Genomic DNA, 12039 nt, shown 5'->3' on the forward strand with positions numbered 1-12039 from the left:
AATTTGAGTGCGCTAGCACTGCTGGCCACAACCTACCACATTTGCGCAATCACAATCTCCAATTGGCAATAACAAAGCTACTTGTTGCGCGCTCGCTAGCGTTTTCTTCTTATGTGCATACGAAACAAAGTTTGTCAGTTGGTTTTGTGTAAGAATCTTTTGGCTAAGAAGCTCCTCAACAAACCAGCAACGCTCATACTCGTTTCAATATCAAGTTCAACCAGTTCGACATCGACAATCTCGACCACATCTTTAACGGTGCATTGACAGTCAAAGAGCAATAGCAACAAGCGCGCGCGCCATTGAATTCTTTTCTTATTCTTTTGTTTTTATGTGCTAATTGTAATATTTTTCTTTTACACTGATTTCCTTCTTTTGTGCCAGCTTTTACATTGCAATGCACACGACTAATGGGCAACCAGTTCAACCCGTTTTGCACTGACCAACGACCAACGGGCATCCGCCCAACCCACCTTGCCTGCCAATGTTGTTAACGGCGGCGGTTTCGACCACCATGACTTGTAAGTAGTGCCTTTGCAAAGCATTTACCTTTTTGGGCGACTGGCAAGAAATGTTGCGAAAACGAAGTAAAAGTCTAATGCACCGACTGGATGGTACTTTCTTGAGTCCGTATCTTGGTAGCGCAACACTACCCTGTCGGGAAACGCACTAGCGTCGAACTGGTTCTCTACTAGAGAATTTAGAACCATGCTGCATCCCTTTTTCGATACAGCCCTAAATTACATAGTTCCGAACCAGTTCTAAAATCGACAGACGAAAGATTGATTTTTAAGTTTTCTTACAGCCAATTTCACTAAAGCAATTTAAGTGAAAAAAGATTTTAATTTTTTGAATTTTATATGGAAATTGACAAAAAATAAAAAATCATTTTCCATTTGAATTGCTGATGAAACCGGCTGTTAGGGTACGTTCACACAGAAAGCGGAGCCGAGCCGGGCTAAGCCGTTCCGACTTGAGTGAAGCTTTCAAATTGCTGTAGCTATATGAAAGTGTTCATACAGAAAGCTTTTTTGGAGCTGAAAGCAAAGCAGTTTTTGATTTTGAATTTTCTATTTAATTTTTCAGTTTCATGACGGTGCTGCAAACAAGATATCAAAATATTTAAATAAAAACGAATTTTACAACTAATCTCTTAAATAAAATTGAGCAAATATTTTTGCCAGTTTTCCTTGACTGTAAATTTTATGGTATCTTGCAGCCGAGTCTATGAGAAAAGCTCCGCTTCTCTTCGTTCAGTGTGAACACATCAGCTTCGCTTGGTTCCGCCTAGATTCGCTCTGCGCCGTTCGGCTTTCTGTGAGAATGCACCCTTTTGCAATTTTTTGTTTTTGTATTACCAAACTATGAAAAGCATCTGTCAAGTGCAGAATGATAGCGTATTTGAACGAAAAACCTGCCAAACACATACATATCTATGTAAAGTAAACAAGCCCCCCGCTGCATCCCGTTTTCGATAGCTCTGAACTACTAGTTCTAAATTCGACAGATAAAGTCTATTTCGTTCTGCATCCCCTTTTATAAAGTTCCGAACCAGTCCTAAATTCGTAACCTTGGATATAGATTTAAATTTTTTTTTATTTATTGAAACTCATACGTATTTGGGTATCACTGAACAGAAGCAGTTAGAAATAAAAAAGGTAGCTTAAGCCCCTATTATGAGTTGCATTCGATTTTCGACTGTGGTCGAAAGTGCTGACCGAAGGAATTTTCATTGGGTATTATGACGCTATTCGATGAAGAATAGCGCTATTGTGAATTTCGCTCGTTTAGATTGTTCACAATAGTATATTTTCACCGCTGAGAAGCTTTGTTTTCAAATCGAGCAAACTAAATAGTGTCCTTATACATATTTATGTAAATTTGTGCGAATTGAAATGAAATAAAAAGAAAGCGAATTTATAAAACCGTGGTAAAAATGAATACAACGAGTTCTGGTTTAACGATTTGTCAGAGGATGAGAGCTAAGTAAACTGGCAGGAGTAGAAAATGTTTAATGTAGAGATATTTTTCTACAGATTTATTAAAAACTTCCGACTGTCTAAAGAGGCGTTTGTGAGCCAAATCTATTTAAAATATTTTAAAACTATTAACAGCTCTACGATTTTGTTCTCAGAGATCGTGCCAGCTGAGTATTGGGCTTTTCTTTCACAAGTAAAACCAGCCTTTCGAGCTTGTGTTAGTATTCACGACGATAGAACTGCATGAAATTAACAAAAATTGTTCAGAATTAGTGTCTAGCCGCCAAAAAGTAAGAAAACAAATGCATTAAAGCGCTAATTTATTTCGCTATGCATGCATTTCGTTTGCAATACTACGTCAATATATAATAGCCGTCATCGATTTGCCACTTCGCTGCTTGCTATGGTCGAGTTCCGGTCGCTTAACGAAAAATTTTGCATATGAAGCAACAAAGTTAGCTAGCAAAGATGGACGATAGCGAGTTTGGGTGTACCTCATTGAGTTCGTTCTTTCCGCCACTCGCTAACTGTTGGCGAATCGATGACGGCTAATATCGGCGGGAAGATTTACGGACCATTTCGCGATGGCGACGGAAAGAACCGTTGACGTTGCAACGATGACCTGCATGAACTTTACAACGATATATGTAGACGTAATGCAGCGGCTCCGCCGTCTTGGTCATGTCTTTCGATTGGACACTGTTGCTCCAGCCCTGACTCCATTATTCAACTCGAAATCCACTGGTGGTAGCAGAGGAAGAGGGAGGCCTCCTCTGCGATGGACAGACCAAGTGGAGAAGGACTTGGCATTTCCAAATGGCGTTAATTCGTACAGAAGAGAAACGATTGGCGTGCTTTATTGAACTTGGCCAAACTCGCTTAGGCGGTTACAGCGGCAAACTAGGCGAAACAGAATATTTTTGAGTTAGAAAGAAAGTACAATCCTTCTTTTGAACCTACATACATACAAACATACATAGTGCTGAGTACTCAACGAAATTTTTTAATGGCGATTGAATTTTGATTTCAGATTCCAGTTCAAAACTTATAGAAATCGATTAGCGTTTGTATCTTTCGCTGGACACGTGTTGAGTGGAGTTGTGTATTTAAAACGGTGTCCACATGAGGCGATTAAACAGGCTATTTTAGAGGCGATTAGTTGAATAAAAACTTGGCTGCCCCCAACATCATTGGAAGCGATTAGTTGAAAAGCCGTTCACAAAAATTTGTGAAAAAATACAAAATCCAAAGCTTATGATGCTTCTGATTAAAATGTTTATGTACAATTGTCATTTAATAGACATGTACAAATATTTCTAAAAGCATTTTTTTTGTATTTATAACCAGTGTTGGCAAAATGTTAATTTGATTAATGATTCTGTGTATCACGCTTATAAAAAACGCATAATATATAAAAAAAATTATTATTATTATTATTATTAGTAGTACATAAACTGGGAATTTTTATAACCCATCGCACATGTGCAGAGTGATATTAAAACCTAATTTGCTTACCGTCTGTTAAAATAGATCTGAATGAAAATGCACACCAAATTGCTTAGATTTATGAGGAAAACCGACTTTGCCATACCCGGTTAACTGGGCTTGAGTTCACAGTAAAATTCCAGCACAAATTATGTAATTAATCACCCAACCTACTTAATCAAATTAAGGGTTAATGATTAAAAATTAATTTTCTTAATCGCGGTTACGATTAAACGTTTAATCAGATTAAAATGAATCATGATTAACTGTAATCGGATTGAATTTAATCGAATTAACTAATTGATTAAAAAATCAATCGATTAGTGCCAACACTGTTTATAACTACATAGTCCAATGCTTTATAAAAAATTATGCTCCTTATACTGATTTATTTTTTTTTTAATGGCAGGGAATTTTTTTATTGCCCCTTTGGATTTGATGCAATTTTTTATATATACTCGTACATATGTATGTATGTGCATACATACACGTATGTATGTTTACATTTAAAGCACAAAAAGGTAGCAGAACATGACTTTCCATTACACAATTACCAAACGTACGTGATTCTCTATATTTCATAGTGTTGTTCACTGTACCGTAAAATAAACCTGAAAAGTTAAGCCACTCTCCAAACGCGGGGAAACAATGAAAACTAAAACGAAATACTTACAGTGGTCCACAAAATAATAGGAGTGCGATATTTTGGTCAGTTTTTGCTTTTGGTCTTTTGTTTATTTAATGTTTATTATTTTTATACAAAAGTCAAGCTGGGTATACAACAAACAACGAATAAATTCATATTTCATTCTTTGTACAAAAATTATTAATTGGTATTGTTGTAGGCTGGTCGATCTACTTCTCCATGTGCAAGAAAAATACTTTTTTCTCCACTTCTTTGCCCAACGTTTCGCTAACTACCTTAGCATCATCAGGGGCGATTCTTTATTATAAATATCAACAAAAAACAGAGGAAAACAAGATTATTTAAATAGAAATTATGAGTTTTTTGTACAAATAAAAATTAAAGATTGGTGTTATTTTTGTTTACCAATCTTTAATTTTTATTTGTACAAAAAACTCATAATTTCTATTTAAATAATCTTGTTTTCCTCTGTTTTTTGTTGATATTTATAATAAAGAATCGCCCCTGATGATGCTAAGGTAGTTAGCGAAACGTTGGACAAAGAAGTGGAGAAAAAAGTATTTTTCTTGCACATGGAGAAGTAGATCGACCAGCCTACAACAATACCAACATATAACAAAAACTCGATCAAAAGCTTACAAAAATTATTAAAATTCTGTAAATTTTCACCAAAATATCAAACTTTTTAATCAGAATCTTCAGAGAAAATTCTGGTATGCAGTTTTATAGCCCATTCAATTCTAGTCTGAAGAAGTGCAAGTTTCAAGCTGCTAAAAAATTCCGTTGATTTTTGGCAATTTTTTTTGCTGGCACTGTCCCCATATAAAAGAAAATTGTCGAACATACTTTGTATGGAAAAAACGTGAAACACCTTCAACCCAAAAAATTCTCAAAAATCAACGGAATTTTTTAGCAGCTTGAAACTTGCACTTCTTCAGACTAGAATTGAATGGGCTACAAAACAGCATACCAACATATTTTCTAAAGATTCTGGTTAAATAGTTTGAAATTTTGGTGAAAATTTGCAGAATTTTTATAATTTTTGTACAAACTTTAAAATGTAAATTTATATGGTGTTTGTTGTATTACCAGCTAGGCTTTTACAAAAAAATACGAAACATTAAATAAACTAAAGACAAATAGCCAAAACAGGTTAAAATATCCCACTCCTATTATTTTGTGGACAACTGTATATGTAGTACAATTGTACGTATGGATAAAAACAAAGCTCATTTCGGGCACAACAACGAGATTATGATACAATAAGGTACCATATTTGCTGGTTAATGTTGCGCGATCTTCCATGGCAGCAACTTATCAACCTTCTCAGCGCTCTTTTCACCGTCGAGGTTAAAAAAAGCGAGAATAACAATTCGATTAAAAAGTATTTTCAATGCTGGGTAATTTCAACCAATTTTGATGAATCAAGCTACAATGTATGTGCCTAATAAATTTTGTGTTGAAATAAAGTCCGCAAAACTTTGTATTAAATTTTTTTCATCATTGTGAGTGGAAGGTTCTTTATTCCATTTTGTACATTTCCAATATACAGTCTAAAGTAGGTTGCGTATTTTTGGAAAAAGGGTTTTATTACAGTACTTACTTAACAACATACATGTGTAAGTAGTCTTACTTGAATAAATTTATGCCAATTGAGTTATTTAAGCCAAAGTAGCTTGGAGTCTATGGCTATTTCGACACTAAACGTGAGCTAGAATTTCCTCGGAACGTTTTGTTTTTTTTTTGGGTGTTTACCCCCTTGGCGAAAAATGCAAGCAAAGCGTGTTGGCCTAATACATACATATAATGTTTCATTTAGATAGTTTTTCTATTTTGTTTCTGAAAATCAGTCAGTCGTGTTGGGTTAGCGGGTATGCAACTGAAACAAATGTTTACATATGAATAGTACGGATGTTTATACTTAAATACGTCTACATATATGTATGTACATATGTATTTAGACTTACATAGCTACGTAGATATTGCATTTACTCTAGTACTTTGACCTTTCAGCGGCATGGTTTGGTTTACAAATGGGAAACCGCAACTATCTCAATTAACAGTGAGTAAGTTGTTGTAAGAGGACTTAAAAGTGAAAATGAAAATCGCTTACTCATTCTGGTATCTATGTACATACATTAGTATGTAAGTACTTAGTTACAAATATTTATGTGAATAGGGCGAAATTCACCAAGTGTACCAGAAAACAGAGCTTTTAGTCAAACTCTACATTCTTGCTATTACTAGTAACCAATGGGTTAAAGGATTATTTTACTACCGCAGGTTTTTGTAGAGTTATACGAGTTTAACCCTGCAAGGTTCTGCCCTTTTTCTTAGAATCACAAGCTATCTTAAAATTCTTATTTCATATCACAGTAGCTAGCACCTACTGTTGATTTTTGGAATTTCTTTTTGCTGACGGTGTTCAGCATTCCTCCACATAAAAAAATTTTCCGACATGATGCATGAACGTTGTCGAATTTTCCTAATTTTGTGTTCAAAGTTTGAAATTCGAACTTAAGTGGTTTTTGTTAGATAGCTATAGTTTCATAAAAATAGAATAAACATTAAACAAACAAAAGCCAAAACTAGTTAAATGTGGAGTTTAGAAAATTATATTCAACAATTTATATTGAGCTCGAGGCCGTTTTTTAAATGAAAATTTATTGTGGAAAAGCAACAATAATTTGAAAAAATGGTAGAAGTGATAGTGTTGCTTTTCCACAATAAATTTTCATTTAAAAACCGGCCTCGAGCTCAATATAAATTGTTGAATATAATTGTTATAAGGCCGAAAAATAACGAAAACAATTAGTTTAGAAAATTACATATGTTTCCGATTTAATTAGCTAATCACAGTCTAATCCAAATGGCTTTAAAATTATACTCGTTTATTTGCTGATTAAAATACAGCAACCTTTCCTATGCCACTACTACTATACGCCAATCTTTATTGGTTTATTTAAATACAGAAATTTAACTAAAACAGTTCTGTGCGGCATAATTATTGATTCCGGGAAAAATATCTCCATATGGTCTGTCAATTATATAAATACATATACATACATATAGTGACTCAAACAAGTGACCAAGTATAGACGTTTTTTAATATTCACAATGTTTTTCAACTTCATAATTTTTTTTTCGTAATTTTTTATAAAAATATTGCCAAAGCTTTAACCAAAACCATATAAATCAGCTTGAAACTATAAACAATTTAAGAATAATTCAACAAATTTTCATTAAAATTTTCAACATTTTTATCTGAATCTTTAGAACATTTTTGGGTATGCAGTTTTATAGCCCATACAATTTTAGCCTGATGAAGTGCAAGTTTCAATCGTTGATTTTTAAGAATTTGTTTGCTGACTATTCGCCACAAAATTTCTAAAAATCAAAGCCAGTTTTTGTAAATTGCTCTTGTTATATATAAAACACCGTAAAGTCAAAGTCTAAAAAATTACATGAAAATATTAAATGATTGATTGATGAAAAATTAAAATAAAATAATCCTTATCAACTGCAGTTAATTCCCGAAATAATTCCGAATCAACGAGTTGATCCGGATCAACGCTCTTATAAATTTGTTTCATTTATTAGAAAACATTAATGGTTTTAGCAAATCATATGCGAAATGTATTGTTTTATAATAAACAGCAACAGTACAAGTAATCTGAAGTGAGTTTATCTGCAAAAACACTCCACAAAAACTAAAAGATCTTTTTTTTTTTGCATTTACCCGGCAGAAACCCATCTCTCTATTCGTAGGACATCGCAATGTTAAATTTCCTAACATGCACCGCCTTTAAGTCATGGTTCTAAAATCTCTAGCACCAAACCAGTTCGGCACTAGAGCGTTTCCCTACAGGGCCCTCACTACATTATCGACATAACGATATGTATGCATATGTACATACATATGTACATATTTATATGCATATGTAGTTGCATATGGAATTATACATTGGCCCCCCTTGGGGAATTGAGACAACTAAAGTTTATAATTAACTATAAAACTGAAACCAGAGAATGCTGTGGATACTAAAAAAAGGCAATTACTGCAGTTGTATGCACTTACATAATGGATTCATTTACAAACGAATTTGGGGATGTGCATTCTTAAAACATATGTATGTATGTACGTTTCACACACTATTTTTTATCTTACATATCTCCTGCAATTGTATGTGTCATTAGTGGGTCATTCAAGCGTTTTTTCTTTAATAGAAACAAAAGACACATGTTTAACCATTTATGAAATCTCAAATTCATGTGTCAAATGACACATGACTGTATGAAAAAAAAATTAAACTAAAGAGCAACATCAAAAGTGATTGTAAATCTGACCACATGTTCAAAATAATGAAAATTTTAAATCGATCTAATCTAAGAAATTTATTCACATCTAATTTCGTTTGATTTTCTTTCGGCGGAAATGCGTTTTAATTTTCAACTTAGTATCATTTAAGCCAGTTATATTTAGTCCAGAGTTTTTCCAATTTGATTATGCTTTTCCAATGGGTCTTCCCACGATTTTTAAAATATGCGTTTGTTTCAGTAATGACGTCTTCATCCGACCCGAATCTCCTACCATCCACTAAATCTGGAGAATATTCTGGATGAGGCAGCAATTCGTACGCTCGCTCATAAAAATGTGCCATTGCAACTGCAATCGTGCATTGTCTTGGCGGAAGATACATATTTTTTTTTTTGCTTCAAATCAATGTCGAAACTGTCCAACAGCTCAGAACAAAATTCGCGGTTGATCGTTTACCCCATTCAAGGTAATCGACATGAGTGACATCACAGAGAATTCCATTGCTTTAACTTTTACACTGTTACGAAACGACACATTCCGTTTGAACTGCGCCACGTACTTTTTTGAAGTGGTCACACGGTTGCGTTTCTGGTCGTGTGTGAGTCAACGCGGCTCCAATCGCTCTGATAGTTTTTTCATATTCAAATATTCATAAAAAATGACATCATCAAATATCATTCCATGGTGTGGGACTGCCTTCAGCTTGTAATATTGGGCGCCTCCAGGAAGCGGGTATACCTCATGTGGGTATCGGGATCCAGTGGAGTCATGGGCAATGAAGTGACAGCTATTCTCGCCAGAAAAAGGACTGCACAGGGAATCATAGGTCCAAGACCCTTTACTGATCTGCCATGGAGCTCCGTTAAGCGAAACTACTATTTATGTATATCTGGATAAACAAGAATCGCAACAATACTGGACAAATACAGAAGGTAACAGACAGGCTGTGTCTAACATTCCGGATATATCAGCAAGAAGAACCAAAGAACTCCTTCACATTACTGTAGGGTAATGAAACACTTGTCAAACATGAAAGCTCTGATTAGTGTAGGTTATGCAACGATGATCAGGAAACAGCAGGACATATTATGTGTCACTATGACGCCCTCACTAGGACCAGACTTCGCTTCCTCGACCTGTAGTCGAATAGAGGTTTGTTACAATAGATCGTTTCGGTCGTGGTAACTACGTTACCTGCTTCCTCCTTTAAATCTAATCTAATCAAGCCATTGATTTTATCTACAATTTCTGACGCGATGGCCACTTTGGATTACCTGAGTTTTTCGCTTCATTTGTGCTAATACGACCAGCACGAAATTAAAAAAGCCACTTTTTAATCATCGCCTTTCCTTTATTTCGGTAAAAATGGTTTTTATGCAAAAAACTATGCTTATGTGTTATTCATGAATTTCACTCCTTTGAATTTTCGCAAAATTTGCCGAAGTTGTCGGCTTTTAATGACTGTCAATCCCAAACTAAAAAAAAAAACGAAGCTTGCTCGAAATTCAATAGTAGTATACATACAAATGTACAGAAGATGATAGCAGCATTGTTGTAATTAAAATTAGTACATGGGAAAATCAAAAAGTCAAACTGCCCTCGTACATAAACATAGCAATTTTTTGATGTTAGTTTTATAATTTAAACCCATGTAAGACCAACTCCTGAACAAAATCTATTTTTATATGGAAGAAAATGCGCAACACCCTAGACAAAAAAAAATCCTAAAAAATCCAATAATTTAAATTTTTTATGTTTGATTGATTTTGGTAAACTTTGTGCAATTTTTTAAATATTTGTTTCTGTCGTTTCTGTTCTAGATCGAACTATATTTTAAATAAAATTCTTAAAAATAAATAAGTAAACATAAGGGGCAAATAATATAATTTCGTTGCAAATGATATTTCTGATACTGTACATACATATACGTATGCTACGTACACACATACAGCCCGCGACAAAACGATAGCACCTCACCATTTTGAACAGTTTTGATTATTTACATATATTTTGTTTGTTTAATGTTTACTATTTTTAAATAAAAGTATAGCTCTTTATGTAATAAATACCATATATGTACATAAATCCAAATTTCAGACTTTGTAAATAATCTATAAAAATTGCGCAAACTTTTCATACCAATTCCAAGCATTTTAATTTTAATTTCTAAAATAATTTTTGATATGCAGTTTTATAGTCTGTTCAATTCTAGTATAATAAAGTGCAAGTTTGAAGTTGGTAAACCATCGTGTTGATTTTTGGTAATTTTTTGCTGACAGTATCACGCATTTTCTTCCATACAAAGTAATTTTTTTATATGAAGAAAAGTGCATAACACCGTCATAAAAAAAAAATATATTAAACATCAATGCGATTTTTAGCAACTTCAAACTGTAATGTTATTATACATACGTACTAGATTTTAATAAGCTATAAAACTGCATACCAAAAATTAATTTAGAAATTCTAATTAAAACTCTTGGAATTGTGATGAAAAGTTTGTGCAATTTTTTAAATTTTTGTAGAAGTGGACTTATATGGTTTTTTTTAGATAAGGAGCTGAACTTTAATAAAAAATGAACGAACCTTAAAACAGCAAAAGAAAAGTAGTCAAAACTGGTAAAAATGTTGATGTTCTTATCTTTTGTCGCGGGCTGTAGACATCCCAAGTACATAGTATCTGTGCTAGCAACTTTTTACGCTATTGTAGTAAAGACATTGCACCGGAAAAGCACAACTAAACGCCAAATGGTGAACAGACATTGCTCGCTGTCTATGGAGTTGAGTGACTGACTGGCAAGTGTAGCCAGACAAACCTAACATTGTTTTTTTTTTCTTGACGACTTATGTATGTAGCTCGTCACTCACACTCCAAATGTTCATAGTGATTGCAATATGCATATTGTTTATGGCCGGTTATGCAAAAATTAATTTTTTTGTTATCGACCAACATTGCAGCACTTGCAACATTAGTAGAGTGAGAAAAAAAAAAAAAATGTATACAAAAGAGTATAGCATTGGGAACCCAGCATAAAATACTTGCATTTATTTTTGTCTAAAGTTTCAGTTTCATCTGCTTTTGCTACTTGAAAATTTCTTTAACTAATTTGTGTACTTCCTTTCATTATCTTTTGCCATAAACTATTGTAATGCCAAAGCTATTTAATTTCCACTCCACCGAATAATTGACATTTCTTTATGGCTTGCTTTTAAATTTACATTAAAATAATTTCAATTGAACAACATATTTTTTAAAAAGCGTTTTTTAAAATATTACACCTTTGTGTGTATACTGTGTCAGATGTGGGGTTCGAACCCACGCTCCCTCTCGGGAACCAGAGCTTAAATCTGGCGCCTTAGACCGCTCGGCCAATCTGACTTCTGTTGAGTAGCGCGCACAAATCGCTATATCAGCAAGCGCACACTTCGTCATCCCGCGCGGTAACAATAATCCAAGCATACAGACGACATACACAGTACATCATTCGCACGCCTACATAGTACATACATACATATTTATGCACATATACACCTCCCTTTAATCATCGCTCTTGACGCCCTTCCTTTTCATATCGACGCTCCCGCATTTCGTTCATTCAACGTTTGCTTCT

General features: G+C 34.0%; 1 non-coding gene across 1 annotated transcript; it reads right to left on the reverse strand.

Moving 5' to 3' along the window:
• Window positions 1–11723: 11723 nt before the first annotated feature.
• Trnal-uaa lies at window positions 11724–11807 on the reverse strand. Its single transcript has one exon. It is a non-coding gene; the product is annotated as a tRNA-Leu (tRNA).
• Window positions 11808–12039: the final 232 nt, after the last annotated feature.

Source organism: Rhagoletis pomonella, unplaced genomic scaffold (genome assembly GCF_013731165.1).
Source record: "Rhagoletis pomonella isolate Grant_MI unplaced genomic scaffold, Rhpom_1.0 Rhpom_scaffold_01895, whole genome shotgun sequence".
Classification (NCBI taxonomy): domain Eukaryota; kingdom Metazoa; phylum Arthropoda; class Insecta; order Diptera; family Tephritidae; genus Rhagoletis; species Rhagoletis pomonella.